An 11847-nucleotide genomic window follows, 5' to 3' on the forward strand; every position below is an offset into this window, starting at 1 on the left:
TATACTTCAAGTCTTTAGGAACACTTTTGTATAAAGAAACTTTCTCCAATTCGGACTTTAAGATCCTCAGAATGCTACATCAACATGGCTGCCTCACATGACATTCAATTTCGAGGCAGTCATGATCCATCTAGGTTTTCTTCCTCTATATATGGAATTAAAGTCCCATATTTTACAGAGGGTTTCATAACACATATAGGAACATATGTTATTCTTTATGTATCTTCAAATTCGAACAATATCAATATGAAAAACAGGCTCCAAAATGACTGAAAGCAGTACCCTAGATTTCTGTTTAGGGCACTTGATACATATCTTTCATTTGGACAGCCTAAAACCAATGAAAACAACACCAAAACTCAACAAGCTCAATCACAACTCATCCACAACAAATCCTATGATCATACCTAGGTTTTTTCAGAATCTCCAACTCATAGAAAACAAGCTAAAACAGCATACTAACCTTCAACTTGTGTCTATCACCTAGTATGCTTCCTAACTTGACTTGTTTGGCTTGAAAATGGAAGAAATTGGAAGAGTTTTGTTTGGAGGATGTTAGGGTATATCAAAGGAAGGTTTGCTGAAGTTTTGGTCGAAATTGTGGCTGGAAATGAGGAGAAATGAGTTGTATCAATCATTGTTAAAACAAAGAGGCATACTTTGTCTTACTTGAGTGACACCTCGTGCTTGCTCACAAACCTCCAATCCAGCCCTCCACAAATGTAAGTTAATCAATTTAGGACATATAAATTCATTAATTCATTCATTTAAGTCCTAACTCAATTAACCAATCGTTACATCTTAACGACACACTAATCGCCTACTAATCGTACGATAATCGCATTATGCATACAAAACTTCTACTGACAATGAGATGAATCTAAAATGTATGTATTCAATCATGAAAATATATATGAATGTGGGAAGACTCATATGTTAGGGTTTTGGGGATGTTACACTTTAGGTGGCTTATCTTCTTCTAAGTGAATTCTGTGCATTACTATACTAGGATTAATTCCTTTTAGGTATGAAATTTGCCATCCCATACTTCCTATCCTATTTCTAACAACATCTTTCAATTTTTCTTCTTGATCGCTTGTTAATTTGTTAGAAATAATTATAGGTAGAGAATCGCCTTCGCCTAAGAAAGCGTACCTCAAATGACTGGGTAACTCTTTAAGTTCTAATTTAGGGGGTGTTACAATTGAAGGCGGAACTGGTCCATCTTCTCTAATCAAAGGCTCTGGGTCCTTATCATCTAATTCCTCATCTATTATAGGTTCAATTATTTCTTCACTTTGAATTACATCATTGACACATTCCTCGACTAAATCAAGTTTCATACAAGCGAATTCCTCCATAGGGTATTTCATCGCTTTGTTCATGTTAAACTCGACCTTATCTTCTCCTATCCTTAAAACTACCTTCCCTTCCGACACATCTACTAGAGCGCGTCCCGTGTTCATAAACGGTCTACCGAAAATTAAAGGACAATTTACATCATATGCAAAGTCTAAGATAACAAAATCGGTAGGAAAAATAAATTTATCGACTTTGACTAAAACATCTTCAATTATACCATATGGCCTCTTAGTGGTTTGATCCGCTAATTGCAAAACCATATTGGTACGTTTGATATCTTCTTCTAAACATAACTTGTTAAAAATAGACAATGGCATTAAGTTTATACTTGCTCCTAAATCACAAAGACAACTTGGGAATTCAATATCTCCCAACTTACACGGAATAGTAAAACATCCGGGATCCTTGAGTTTAGTGGGCAAAATTACTTGATACTATTGAACTACAGTCTTCAGTTAACGAAATGGATGAAATTCCTTCCCAACTGATTTTCTTTGAAATCAAATCCTTTAAAAACTTACCATAGTTAGGAATTTGTGTGATTGCATCCATAAACGTCAAATTGATATGCAAATTTTTAAGTTTATCCAAAAACATTAGAAGTTGTTTATCATATTCCTTATTTCGGACTTTGTGCGGAAAAGGTGGCTTGGGTACAAAAGTTTTGGTACCTGCGTCAGATGGTGAAATTTTTGTGTTTAAGATATCTTCTTTGGACTTTGGTAAATCAGTTCCAGGTAATGTTGCATCTTTGGGCATTTCATGCCCTTGATAATTTTTCCCTGAACGAAGAGTAATAGCCTTCACCTGCTCTTTCGGATTTTCTTCCGTATGGCTGGGAAGACTTCCCTCTTTTCGGGATGGAATTGATTTAGCAAATTGACCAATTTGAATCTCCAAATTATGGATGCTAGATGAGTGGTTTTTAATAAGCTGATCGAATTTATTTTCGATCCGTTTAAAACCATCGTCGTGATTACTTATTTTTCCACTGATAGCATCTATAAACTTGTCGATTTTAGAAGATAAAGTGCTAATCGTATCTCTTGACTGATTTTGATAATTAGTGGTACGATTTTGATTAGCACTTGCATTATTGTTATTGTTATCTTTCCAGTTAAAGTTAGGATGATTCCTCCATCCAGAATTATAAGTATTAGAATAAGGATTATTAGTTTGGTTTTGCCCTTGGACAAAATTTACCTGTTCGATCTCACTCATATTTTCGTAGTCCACATCCGTTTGGATTGGATTACCATTGATATCGCGTGGTGCCATAAACTTATCAATTTTGTGCGATAAAGCAGAAAATTGGGCTTGTAGCATCGCGACTGGATCAAGTTCAACTATACCTTTAACTGATGGTGTGGTTGAGGATGATGGTTTTGCCACCGGCATATGTCCACGTTCCGCGGGTCACATACTGCTGTTGATTGCCATTTCCTCCAAAAGTTCTCTCGCTTGGGCTGATGTTTTCTTCATAAATAGCCCTCCCGACATAGCATCTAATGAACCCCTAGTTGTAGGATTTAGTCCATTGTAAAATGTTTGCATTAAAAGTTCAGCGGGTAATTGGTGGTGTGGGCATAAACGTTGAAGTTCTTTAAAACGTTCCCAAGTTTCATAAAGAGTCTCATTATCATTTTGAGAAAAAGATGTTAACTCCTTTATGACTCTTGCGGTTTTTGCTAAAGGAAAATATTTCGATAAAAACGCTTGGGCTAATTGTTCCCAAGTGGCAAAAGTTGCGGCTGGCATAGAAGTTAACCATTCTTTGGCTCTATCCTTCAAAGTGAAAGGAAAGAGGCGAAGTTTGATTGCTTCTGCAGTCACATCTGGGATTTTAAAAGTGTCACAAATTTCTAGAAAATTTGTTAAATGGGTGTTAGGATTTTCGTTAGGTAACCCGTAAAATGTTACATTATTTTGCAACATATTAAGCAAAGCTGGCTTAATTTCAAATTGATTTGCGGTGATTTTGGGTCTAACGATACTATTGGTTACACCGGCCACACCTGGCCTAGCGTATTCCATAAGTGTTGGTGGGTCTGCCATTTTTTCTGGCTCGGTATGTGTTTTTACAGGGGTCTTATTTTTGTTTTTCTTATTTTTCTTGTTCTTCCTAATGGTTTTCTCAATTTCTGGGTCTATAGGGTCTGGTACAATGCCTGAACTTCGAGAACTGCGCATGAACCTGAAATCTTGCACGAACCGAAACTACCTACAAAACAGAATTTTGAAAAATAAATAAATTAGTAAATGAAAATTATTAAATTATAAAAGTTAAAATAAGTATGTTTAAACCTAGATTCGAAATAAAACACGAAAAATTTAAAATTTTGTCAAAAATTTTGGCGTTCCCCGGCAACGGCGCCAAAAACTTGTTGAGCGATTTCCGCAAGTGCACGGTATACGCTTGTAGTAATAAAAGATATCGAACCCACAGGGAACGCTTTTTAACTAAAACTTTATTTAATTCGGTTTAATCACGTGTTTAGGTTTAACAAAAGAAATACGTTTAATTGATTGTATTGGTTTTGGTAAATTAGGATTAGATAGAAAGATTATATCGAGTTTAGAGAACAATTCCGTTTGGAATTTTGATTACAAAACAGATACTTCCGTAATCGGAATGAAATAGACCTTATTTTCATAAAGCAAAGTAAACAACTTTAACTTTGTGAGATTATGGACATGTAACAATATAATAATTTACTCAATTAAATGGCTTCGAACCATAGAAATCCCTCTAGCGTAGAGACGATTCCTACCTTAATCAAACTAGTGTTTTACTTCTGATAAGCCGCGATCAGCGATCATGTCATCCATAAAAACTAAATTTGTTAAGTGTTCAACAAAGTTCTTATAAGAATAAGATGGAATAGAACGTTTTAATAAAAACACCAATATATCATTTTGAAAATCATTTTGTCAGAACAATATCAAAATAACAACAGTAAGAATATATTGAAAGTATATCATTAATTGAAATGTGAATTTTCACAAGTTAACAGAGAAGTAGAAACTTGGATAGCATTGCAACGAAAACTTTGAGATCCGGGTCGTCAATCTTTCTCTCAAACTCCGTAGGCTCGTCAAACCTCATGCGCTTCAGCCGTCAATTCTTCTCGATGGATCTTCGGAATAGAGACTGGTCTCGTCCACTATCAGAATGAAAACTAAACTAATACTGTGTTTATAACTAATCTAAATACAATTCGTGTACAGCACGATTGTTTACAGAAATGAAATCTAACTTTCTGATTCTTTTCTGAATCAGAAACTCAACATAACAACTTTCTTCTCTAATTTCTCTAACTTTTCCAACCTAACCAACCTTGATTTCTGAAATGGATCACTTATTTATAGTTGGTGAAGGGTTGTAAATGACGGGTCGTGTCTGCTGGTGAAGGGTTGCTTTTATCCGAACGAACAGACGCGTTTTTACGGATTAAACATGTGTTTTGTGTGCAGGAAGACTTGCTGTCGCGACTGAGATTCCGAAAATCTCAGTCGTGACCGGGGGTATAGGGGCGAGCTTGAATACGTTGTTTTCCCCCGGTCTGGCCTCCGTAAGTCGTGACTGAGATTTTGAGAATCTCAGTCGTGACAGAGAGATGTTCTCCCTGGCGTTCGACTGTTTTTCGTCCTCCTCGAGCGTTCTTCTGACTGATATGCATTCTTGGTACGTTTTTAAGGGTTTTCGTCCATTTTAGCTCCGTTTTAGCTCCGTTTTTGCTCCTATTTGGATTTTACCAAATATGTAGGTACCTTGCATCAAAGAAGTAAATAAAGACGTAAAAGTATTCCAAATGAATATAATTAGCATGATTTTAATGTAAATTTAACGTATTTATATATGATATTTTAGGTATATTTTGGGCTTAACACTAGTGACAACATGCTGGAGCCAATGTATATTACTCCAGCATTGGATCGGAAGATTGAAAGCCTGCTTAGGATCTCTAGGTCATGAGGAACACATGTTTATGGATAAAATTACAAAACAGCTCATATACAACATGGGCTATGCTCATTAATCTATGAACACATTGAGAGTAGAGCATGCAATTAAAATGGGGATTTCGCGAGTAAAAAGCAAATAAGGCAAATGAGACAAGTAAAGGCTCACAAACACGATTCCATGACATGTTCCACGAGACATCACATCTTCAGAAGATATGAAACTAACTGAGCTTTTTGAGCTAAAATTGAGAAATGAAAATCGAAGAAGATGAACTTGAACCTGAAATTGAATGCAGTAAACTCAGAATTGAGGGGATAAACAATGGTTTTGCTGATTTTAATTGTTGATTGAGTGATAGTTTGTTTGTTGATTTTGTTGGGGATTAGAAAGGAAGAACTAAGCTTCTTTTTAATAGTCAATTTGTACATCTATTACTCAAGTTAGCTCTTGTAAATAATCAACCTCTTACCCATTACTTTATTGTAGATTTGAAGAAGCAAAAATGTGGGTAAAGTTTGAAGATCATGGCTGAAACAAGCCTAAAAATGAGGAGCAATGACTATTGGTCTGTTTTCCATTTTTTGTTTTTAAAGGAATTTTTGAAAATCCATAACTCCTTCACTGCATGTTGTTTGATTTCCATGAGTAGTCCATATAAAACTTACAACTTGAACTTTCACACTAGCATTTCAAAATTCCATCCTCTTGAACCTCAAATAATTCGTCAAAAATGGCTAAGCGGGTTTGCTAAAAAGTAGCAACTTTATTTCCACATGTTCATTTATTTTCTTCTATTCTTATTTCTTTTATGTTTTTATAACTTTTATTTCGTTTTATTTTTCAACTATACGCTACAATATAACATATACTATTTATTTATATAAAATGAAAAATGAAAATTATCTCACAAGAATGTCAAAACATATTATTCCATATATAAGTTTAAATGCTAGAAAAATAATTTTCGTGTTAATCATGTCGTGTCAGTTGGACTGTCTCTGTAAATTGTGTTTTTTGTGTCAGAAATTACTACCCTAATTGTGATAAGAAGTTTCAAGATTCCTCATATTTTTTTTTGCTCTATATATTATTTTTGTTGTTTTTTTATCAAAAACACTTAAATTTTTATCTCTTTATTTATCTAATTATATTAAATAAAAAAATAAAAAAAATATCTTAATTATAGTATTATTTTACTAAAATATCTATAAATAATTCTTGAACTACAGTTTTTTTTTGTTAACTTTGTTATAATCAACATCAAATATAAAAGCAGACTTAAAATTAAATATATTAAATTTTGTTTCAAAATAATAAATATGTAAAACAAAATTAAATTTTCTGAAATACATTTCTCTAGAGTGTATTATTCCAGAAGTATAGTAAAATTTCTATTTATATAGAATCAAAGATATGCAATGCCAAACTAGCTGTCAAAAAACAAAATACGCAAGTGTATATTGAAACAACATAATATTACATTGTCATTATAATCAAATGCGATACATGGCGCAAAAAAAAACAAGAACATAATATGGTGAATAATTTCATAGACCAAAATAAAGTTACAAGGGGTACAATATTTTAAAAAGGGTTACTAAATAGGTTGCGGGATCGATACCGGATTTTAAAGGAGGCTAAGATCCTTCATCCACTATATTAAAATATATTTTGGGCTGGCTGGGAGGACCAGGGCTCCTCTCAGCCATAGTATCTGTACGTAAGTGTTGCAATAGTTGCCATATATATTATCTTAATAACTAGAAACAACTGAAACATGGTAATTTAATTAATGTAAGTTAAATAACTAAACATGATGTTGAGGGTCTGGTCCTCCTGGGGAAACTCTTGAAGGGTCAGCATCCTTAATCACATGCTTTACTTTATCCAAATCATACCCTAATTCTTTCAACAGACCATTTCTATCAATCCTTTCTTTCATACCTTTTACGCCTCGAAAACTCGTCTTCGCTTCCGAATTACTTACATTCACTAATAAAACCAGAATCATTAACACTCTCAAAACACTTGAACTAACCATGCTTAATTTGCTAATTAATCACTACTTAAGCTTGAGCTTGAGCTACTAGAGTTAGTCAGTGTGTATTACATCAGAATAGAAAGATTGAATTTATAATGCACACAATGTGCAACAAAGTATCTTAAATTTTATAAGATTAAAACGCTAATGGAGTTGGCGACCATGTTAGGACAAATCCAGCGTGTATGCAACCTTAAATTACACGAAGTTGTCCACTTGATCTACCACTGATCATATCATTTTTGCCAACTTGAGCTTGTCTGTCTACTCATCAATTCCTGGTTTATGTGAAATTTTTTGGACACTTGTTCAAGGTTGGATTTATTTTAGAAGATACGGTACTGTTCATTTAATAAGACAATATAGGGCATTATATCTAATTATTATTATTTACTATATTACTTTGTTAATATATAAAATGCAGCGTTATAATAAAAAACAGCCTCCATTTATACCTTATTTGGCAGTCATAAAATGAGTTTTGTTTTTATGTGTTTATGGTCATGTAATTAAGTGTTATTTTTATGCTTTGGCTCCTGAAAATCCCAAGAGATATCTTTTAAATAATCTAAATGGAAAGACAAAGTTGGGATGCTTTTGTTTTTCTTTTGTAATTTTTGTTATTAAAGATTATAAACTTTAATTTATCAAAAAAAGATTACAAACTTTAAGCAATAAGACAGTAAACGATTACTAGCTTTTGAAATTGAGAGACAACATCTTATTATCCAAATTAAAAGTCAGATTCATATTGAATATCTATTGATCGTTCCACTTATCATCATTGTTAATTTAATGTTTATAAAAAAATTAAAAAATTATGTAAAGCAAAAAAATAAAAATAAAAAAAATAATTTGTTAATATAATTATTATAATATGATGAATCAATTTAACCGTTGAAATTGTATGATTATTTACAAAACTAATTAAATATCTAGAATTATTATTGTTAGCTCCAATATTTATTTATTTATTATTATTATTATTATTATTACTATTATCTTCCTTTTTTATGAAATTATTTTTATTTTCTTACATACTGAATCAACCTATGATATGTTTTATAAAAATGATATGTTGCTATATATTAGCAAAATATCTTCCAAATAAGAGCTCTTTCTTATTGGCTAGGATAACTTCTAATTATACTAAAATTCTAAAGTATAATTAATTTTGGTTAGGATCCTATTGAAGAGAAAGAACTGAGATGTAAGACAATGATTTGATAAAAAAAAATAAAATACGATTATAAAATAAATAAATCTAAAGAAAAAAATATCATTTTGACTTTTGATTGTCATTTTGATTCTTTTTAATGCCGTTAGCTAATAATTTGAACTGTCTTTGCTAACCGTTAAAATCTCAAGATACATATTTATCAATTTTTAAGTTACATAAATTATTTTTGTAAATCGAACCAAACCACAAAATTTATTTTTTATAAATGAAAAATATATACATATATGATATTAGACATATAATATATAAAAGTTATTTATAACACTATTTTTATATATTTTTAAGTCAACTGATTTTTGGTATGATATTAAAATCTCTTAAATAAGTAATTGAAGAATCAAGTTGATTCAAAAAAAAAAAAAATCAAGTTAATAATTCTATTTACTAATAGAAAATTATTACATTGTAAAATTATCATGTAATGATCTGGTTCGCAGTGGGTAGCACTGGGATAGAAGATCTGAGCAAGGAGCGGTCCTAAGGGATGTCGATGGGGACAGGAATGAACTAAATCCCACATCAGAAAAGAAGAGAGAGTGACTGTGGGTTATTAGTAAGATGAAAATCCGATACATGCAGGCGCGTTTTAAAACCGTGAGACCCAAGGTGTTGGATTTGGACCAGAGCAGATAATATCTACATGGTATTGAACCAGAATGTTATATATCATGTGCTGTATACGCTGCTTTAAGCCACTAACACTATAACAAGTTACGGAGTTCGATTTACGAGGTGTATACATTTTATTGTTCTTTTGTGTGTTTTTATATTTTTTATGAGTTTTTTTTTTTCTGCTTTTTATAGTTGTTTTAATTCCTTTATAAATCTTATAAGATTTTTTTATATACTTATATTGTTGATTAGATTTTAAGTATTTCCATAAAAAAACAAAAACACTATAAGTTGCAGAAATACATTAGAAATAAATAATATATTTGAATTATGAATCTTGACACGTAAGACCTAAAAAGTGAAAGTATGTGGTGAAGATTCATGTGTATATGCATGGTTTTGCATGTCTAGTCATTAGTGGAGTAATTAATTTGGTCTGTTGAAGGATGTTTTGCTACAAAACAGATTCAGATTTTTGATTAATTCAACCTAATTTGGCTTATTCTATCTTAATGGTTCAACCCACTATTGTCTGCGATTATGGACAAAATCCTACAAATGGTGTTTTGTCCACAATATTATCTACCTATATATATTCATTATTTATTGTTCTTTATCTTTTTCATAATTTGATTGTCATATAAATAAATCACCCAAGCGTGCATTTTATTATTTTAATCTATCTATTTGTAAAGATGATGACCAAGATTGTACAGGAGATTTCCAAATTAATGTTTAATTAGATGTCAACCTAGTTCGAAATTAAACCTAGATTCTCTTTTCATCAAATTTCATATGGTAAATAGTATTATCCGAATTTATCATTAATACTTTTAATTGTAGCAGTCACTCTGAAAGTCTTCTCTTATCAAATTTTTTAATTATTATTTTATTTTATTTTATCTTGAATTAAACTACATAAATTTTATATGCTTTTCTGATTCCCATTAAATTTTTTGGGTAAATTATATGAATATCATAATTAAGTATAAAATTACAACTAAGTCATATCAACAAACTTAATTTTTAATATATCATTATTTTTTATATATTATGATTTTACATTATAATTTAAAAATTCTAGACTCCAATTCATAAATTCTAAACCCTATAAAATATATTCTAGACTTCTAATTTATAAATTTTAATCCTTAAATATATTAAAAGTACTGATTTTAACTAGTTTGACATAATCTAAAATTATGACTTGATATAGTTGTAAATAGTTTCTAAAACATGAATCTCTCTGTAATTTTCCCAAATTTTTTTTAATATAATCTATATTCACTCCATTACTGAACTTTTTATTCTCCAAATCCTTATTGATGTATGCATTGGATATAATTCGAATGGATTCTTTGATTCTGGAATTTCTATAAATAATATAAAATTATTAAAATACGAAAAAAATTACTTGTTCAAAATTTCTTGAACTTCAGGAATATTAAGATTCAAATAGATCTTGATTTTTATGGTGAAGATACTGTATATTGACCTAGAATTAAAATAAACTATTTTATTATATATATTATCTATTTAGTAATTGTGCTTACCTAAATACTTCTTCACGGTCATTGATGTTAAAATAATAAGTTAATAACCAATGGTTGGTTTTGGTCTTTTGTGAAAATTGACCTTCCATCTATCTTCCCTCACTCTAATAATTGTTCCTCTATAAAGCAACCAAGCATAAATATAGATTTATTTTTTTATAAAAATAAGAAAAGTTAAATTAAATTGCCAAAATTTAATTACAGATCGTACTCATAATTCATCAGCTCAAATTTTACTTCTTTTGTTTCGTTTCACTAACCTCAATTTCACTGATCAAGCTTATTGCTATGATTCTTCCAACAACATCTCCAAAGTTAACATCATAAGATCAATTAAAACTAATATTCACTTTGAAATTGAATTAAATCCTAAAACTATATTTGAAATATCTCACTAGTTAGAACTAAATGGTTTTGACACCTATAAATTTGTTAAAAGTAACAAACTCAAACTTTTGTTGAACAATTTTACAGTCAATCTCGTCAACTTGTGTTAGTTTAGTTGTTAGAAGGAGAAGATGATCTTATTCTCATTAGAAATAAGCATATAGCTTTGTAAAGTTGACATAATTTTGAAGTTCTCCATAACATAGATTTTTTCTTCATGTAATTTTCTTGAATTTGATCAATTTGAGGTGTACAAACACTTCCACGAATGACGCTTCCATGTTTTGTAATAAAAATTATATCAATATATTTTTACTTTTAATGAATATATAAAAATGTGAAACAAATATCTCTTCATCTAACAATATCATATCAAAACTCATTATGAAATTGTTCTCTTTTGTATTAAGTGTTTCCCATAACCTAATTACCTTAACTCTTGTTTTCCATAAATCTTTTTAGGGAGACAGACAATTAATTTGGTTAAAGGGAGCATTGATTTGCAACATTACCATACTACATGAAAACCAATCATTAAAAAACACACCAAAATACAACAAATAAAGTTAGTTTCTATATTATTTAAGAGTTGAATTTTGTAAGAAATGTATAATAACTTAATCATAACTTAAAGCTATAAAGTGATTTTTTTTAAATACATAGTCAGGAGAAATAATGCTTATAT

The 11847-nt window shown here is 30.6% G+C and overlaps 1 non-coding gene across 1 annotated transcript; it reads left to right on the top strand.

The window, feature by feature from the left end:
* Positions 1-2932: 2932 nt before the first annotated feature.
* Positions 2933-3039, top strand: LOC136234356 (small nucleolar RNA R71). The gene has a single exon (XR_010691243.1). It is a non-coding gene; the product is annotated as a small nucleolar RNA R71 (small nucleolar RNA).
* Positions 3040-11847: the final 8808 nt, after the last annotated feature.

The sequence above is a fragment of the Euphorbia lathyris genome, chromosome 6 (assembly GCF_963576675.1).
Source record: "Euphorbia lathyris chromosome 6, ddEupLath1.1, whole genome shotgun sequence".
Taxonomy (NCBI): Eukaryota; Viridiplantae; Streptophyta; class Magnoliopsida; order Malpighiales; family Euphorbiaceae; genus Euphorbia; species Euphorbia lathyris.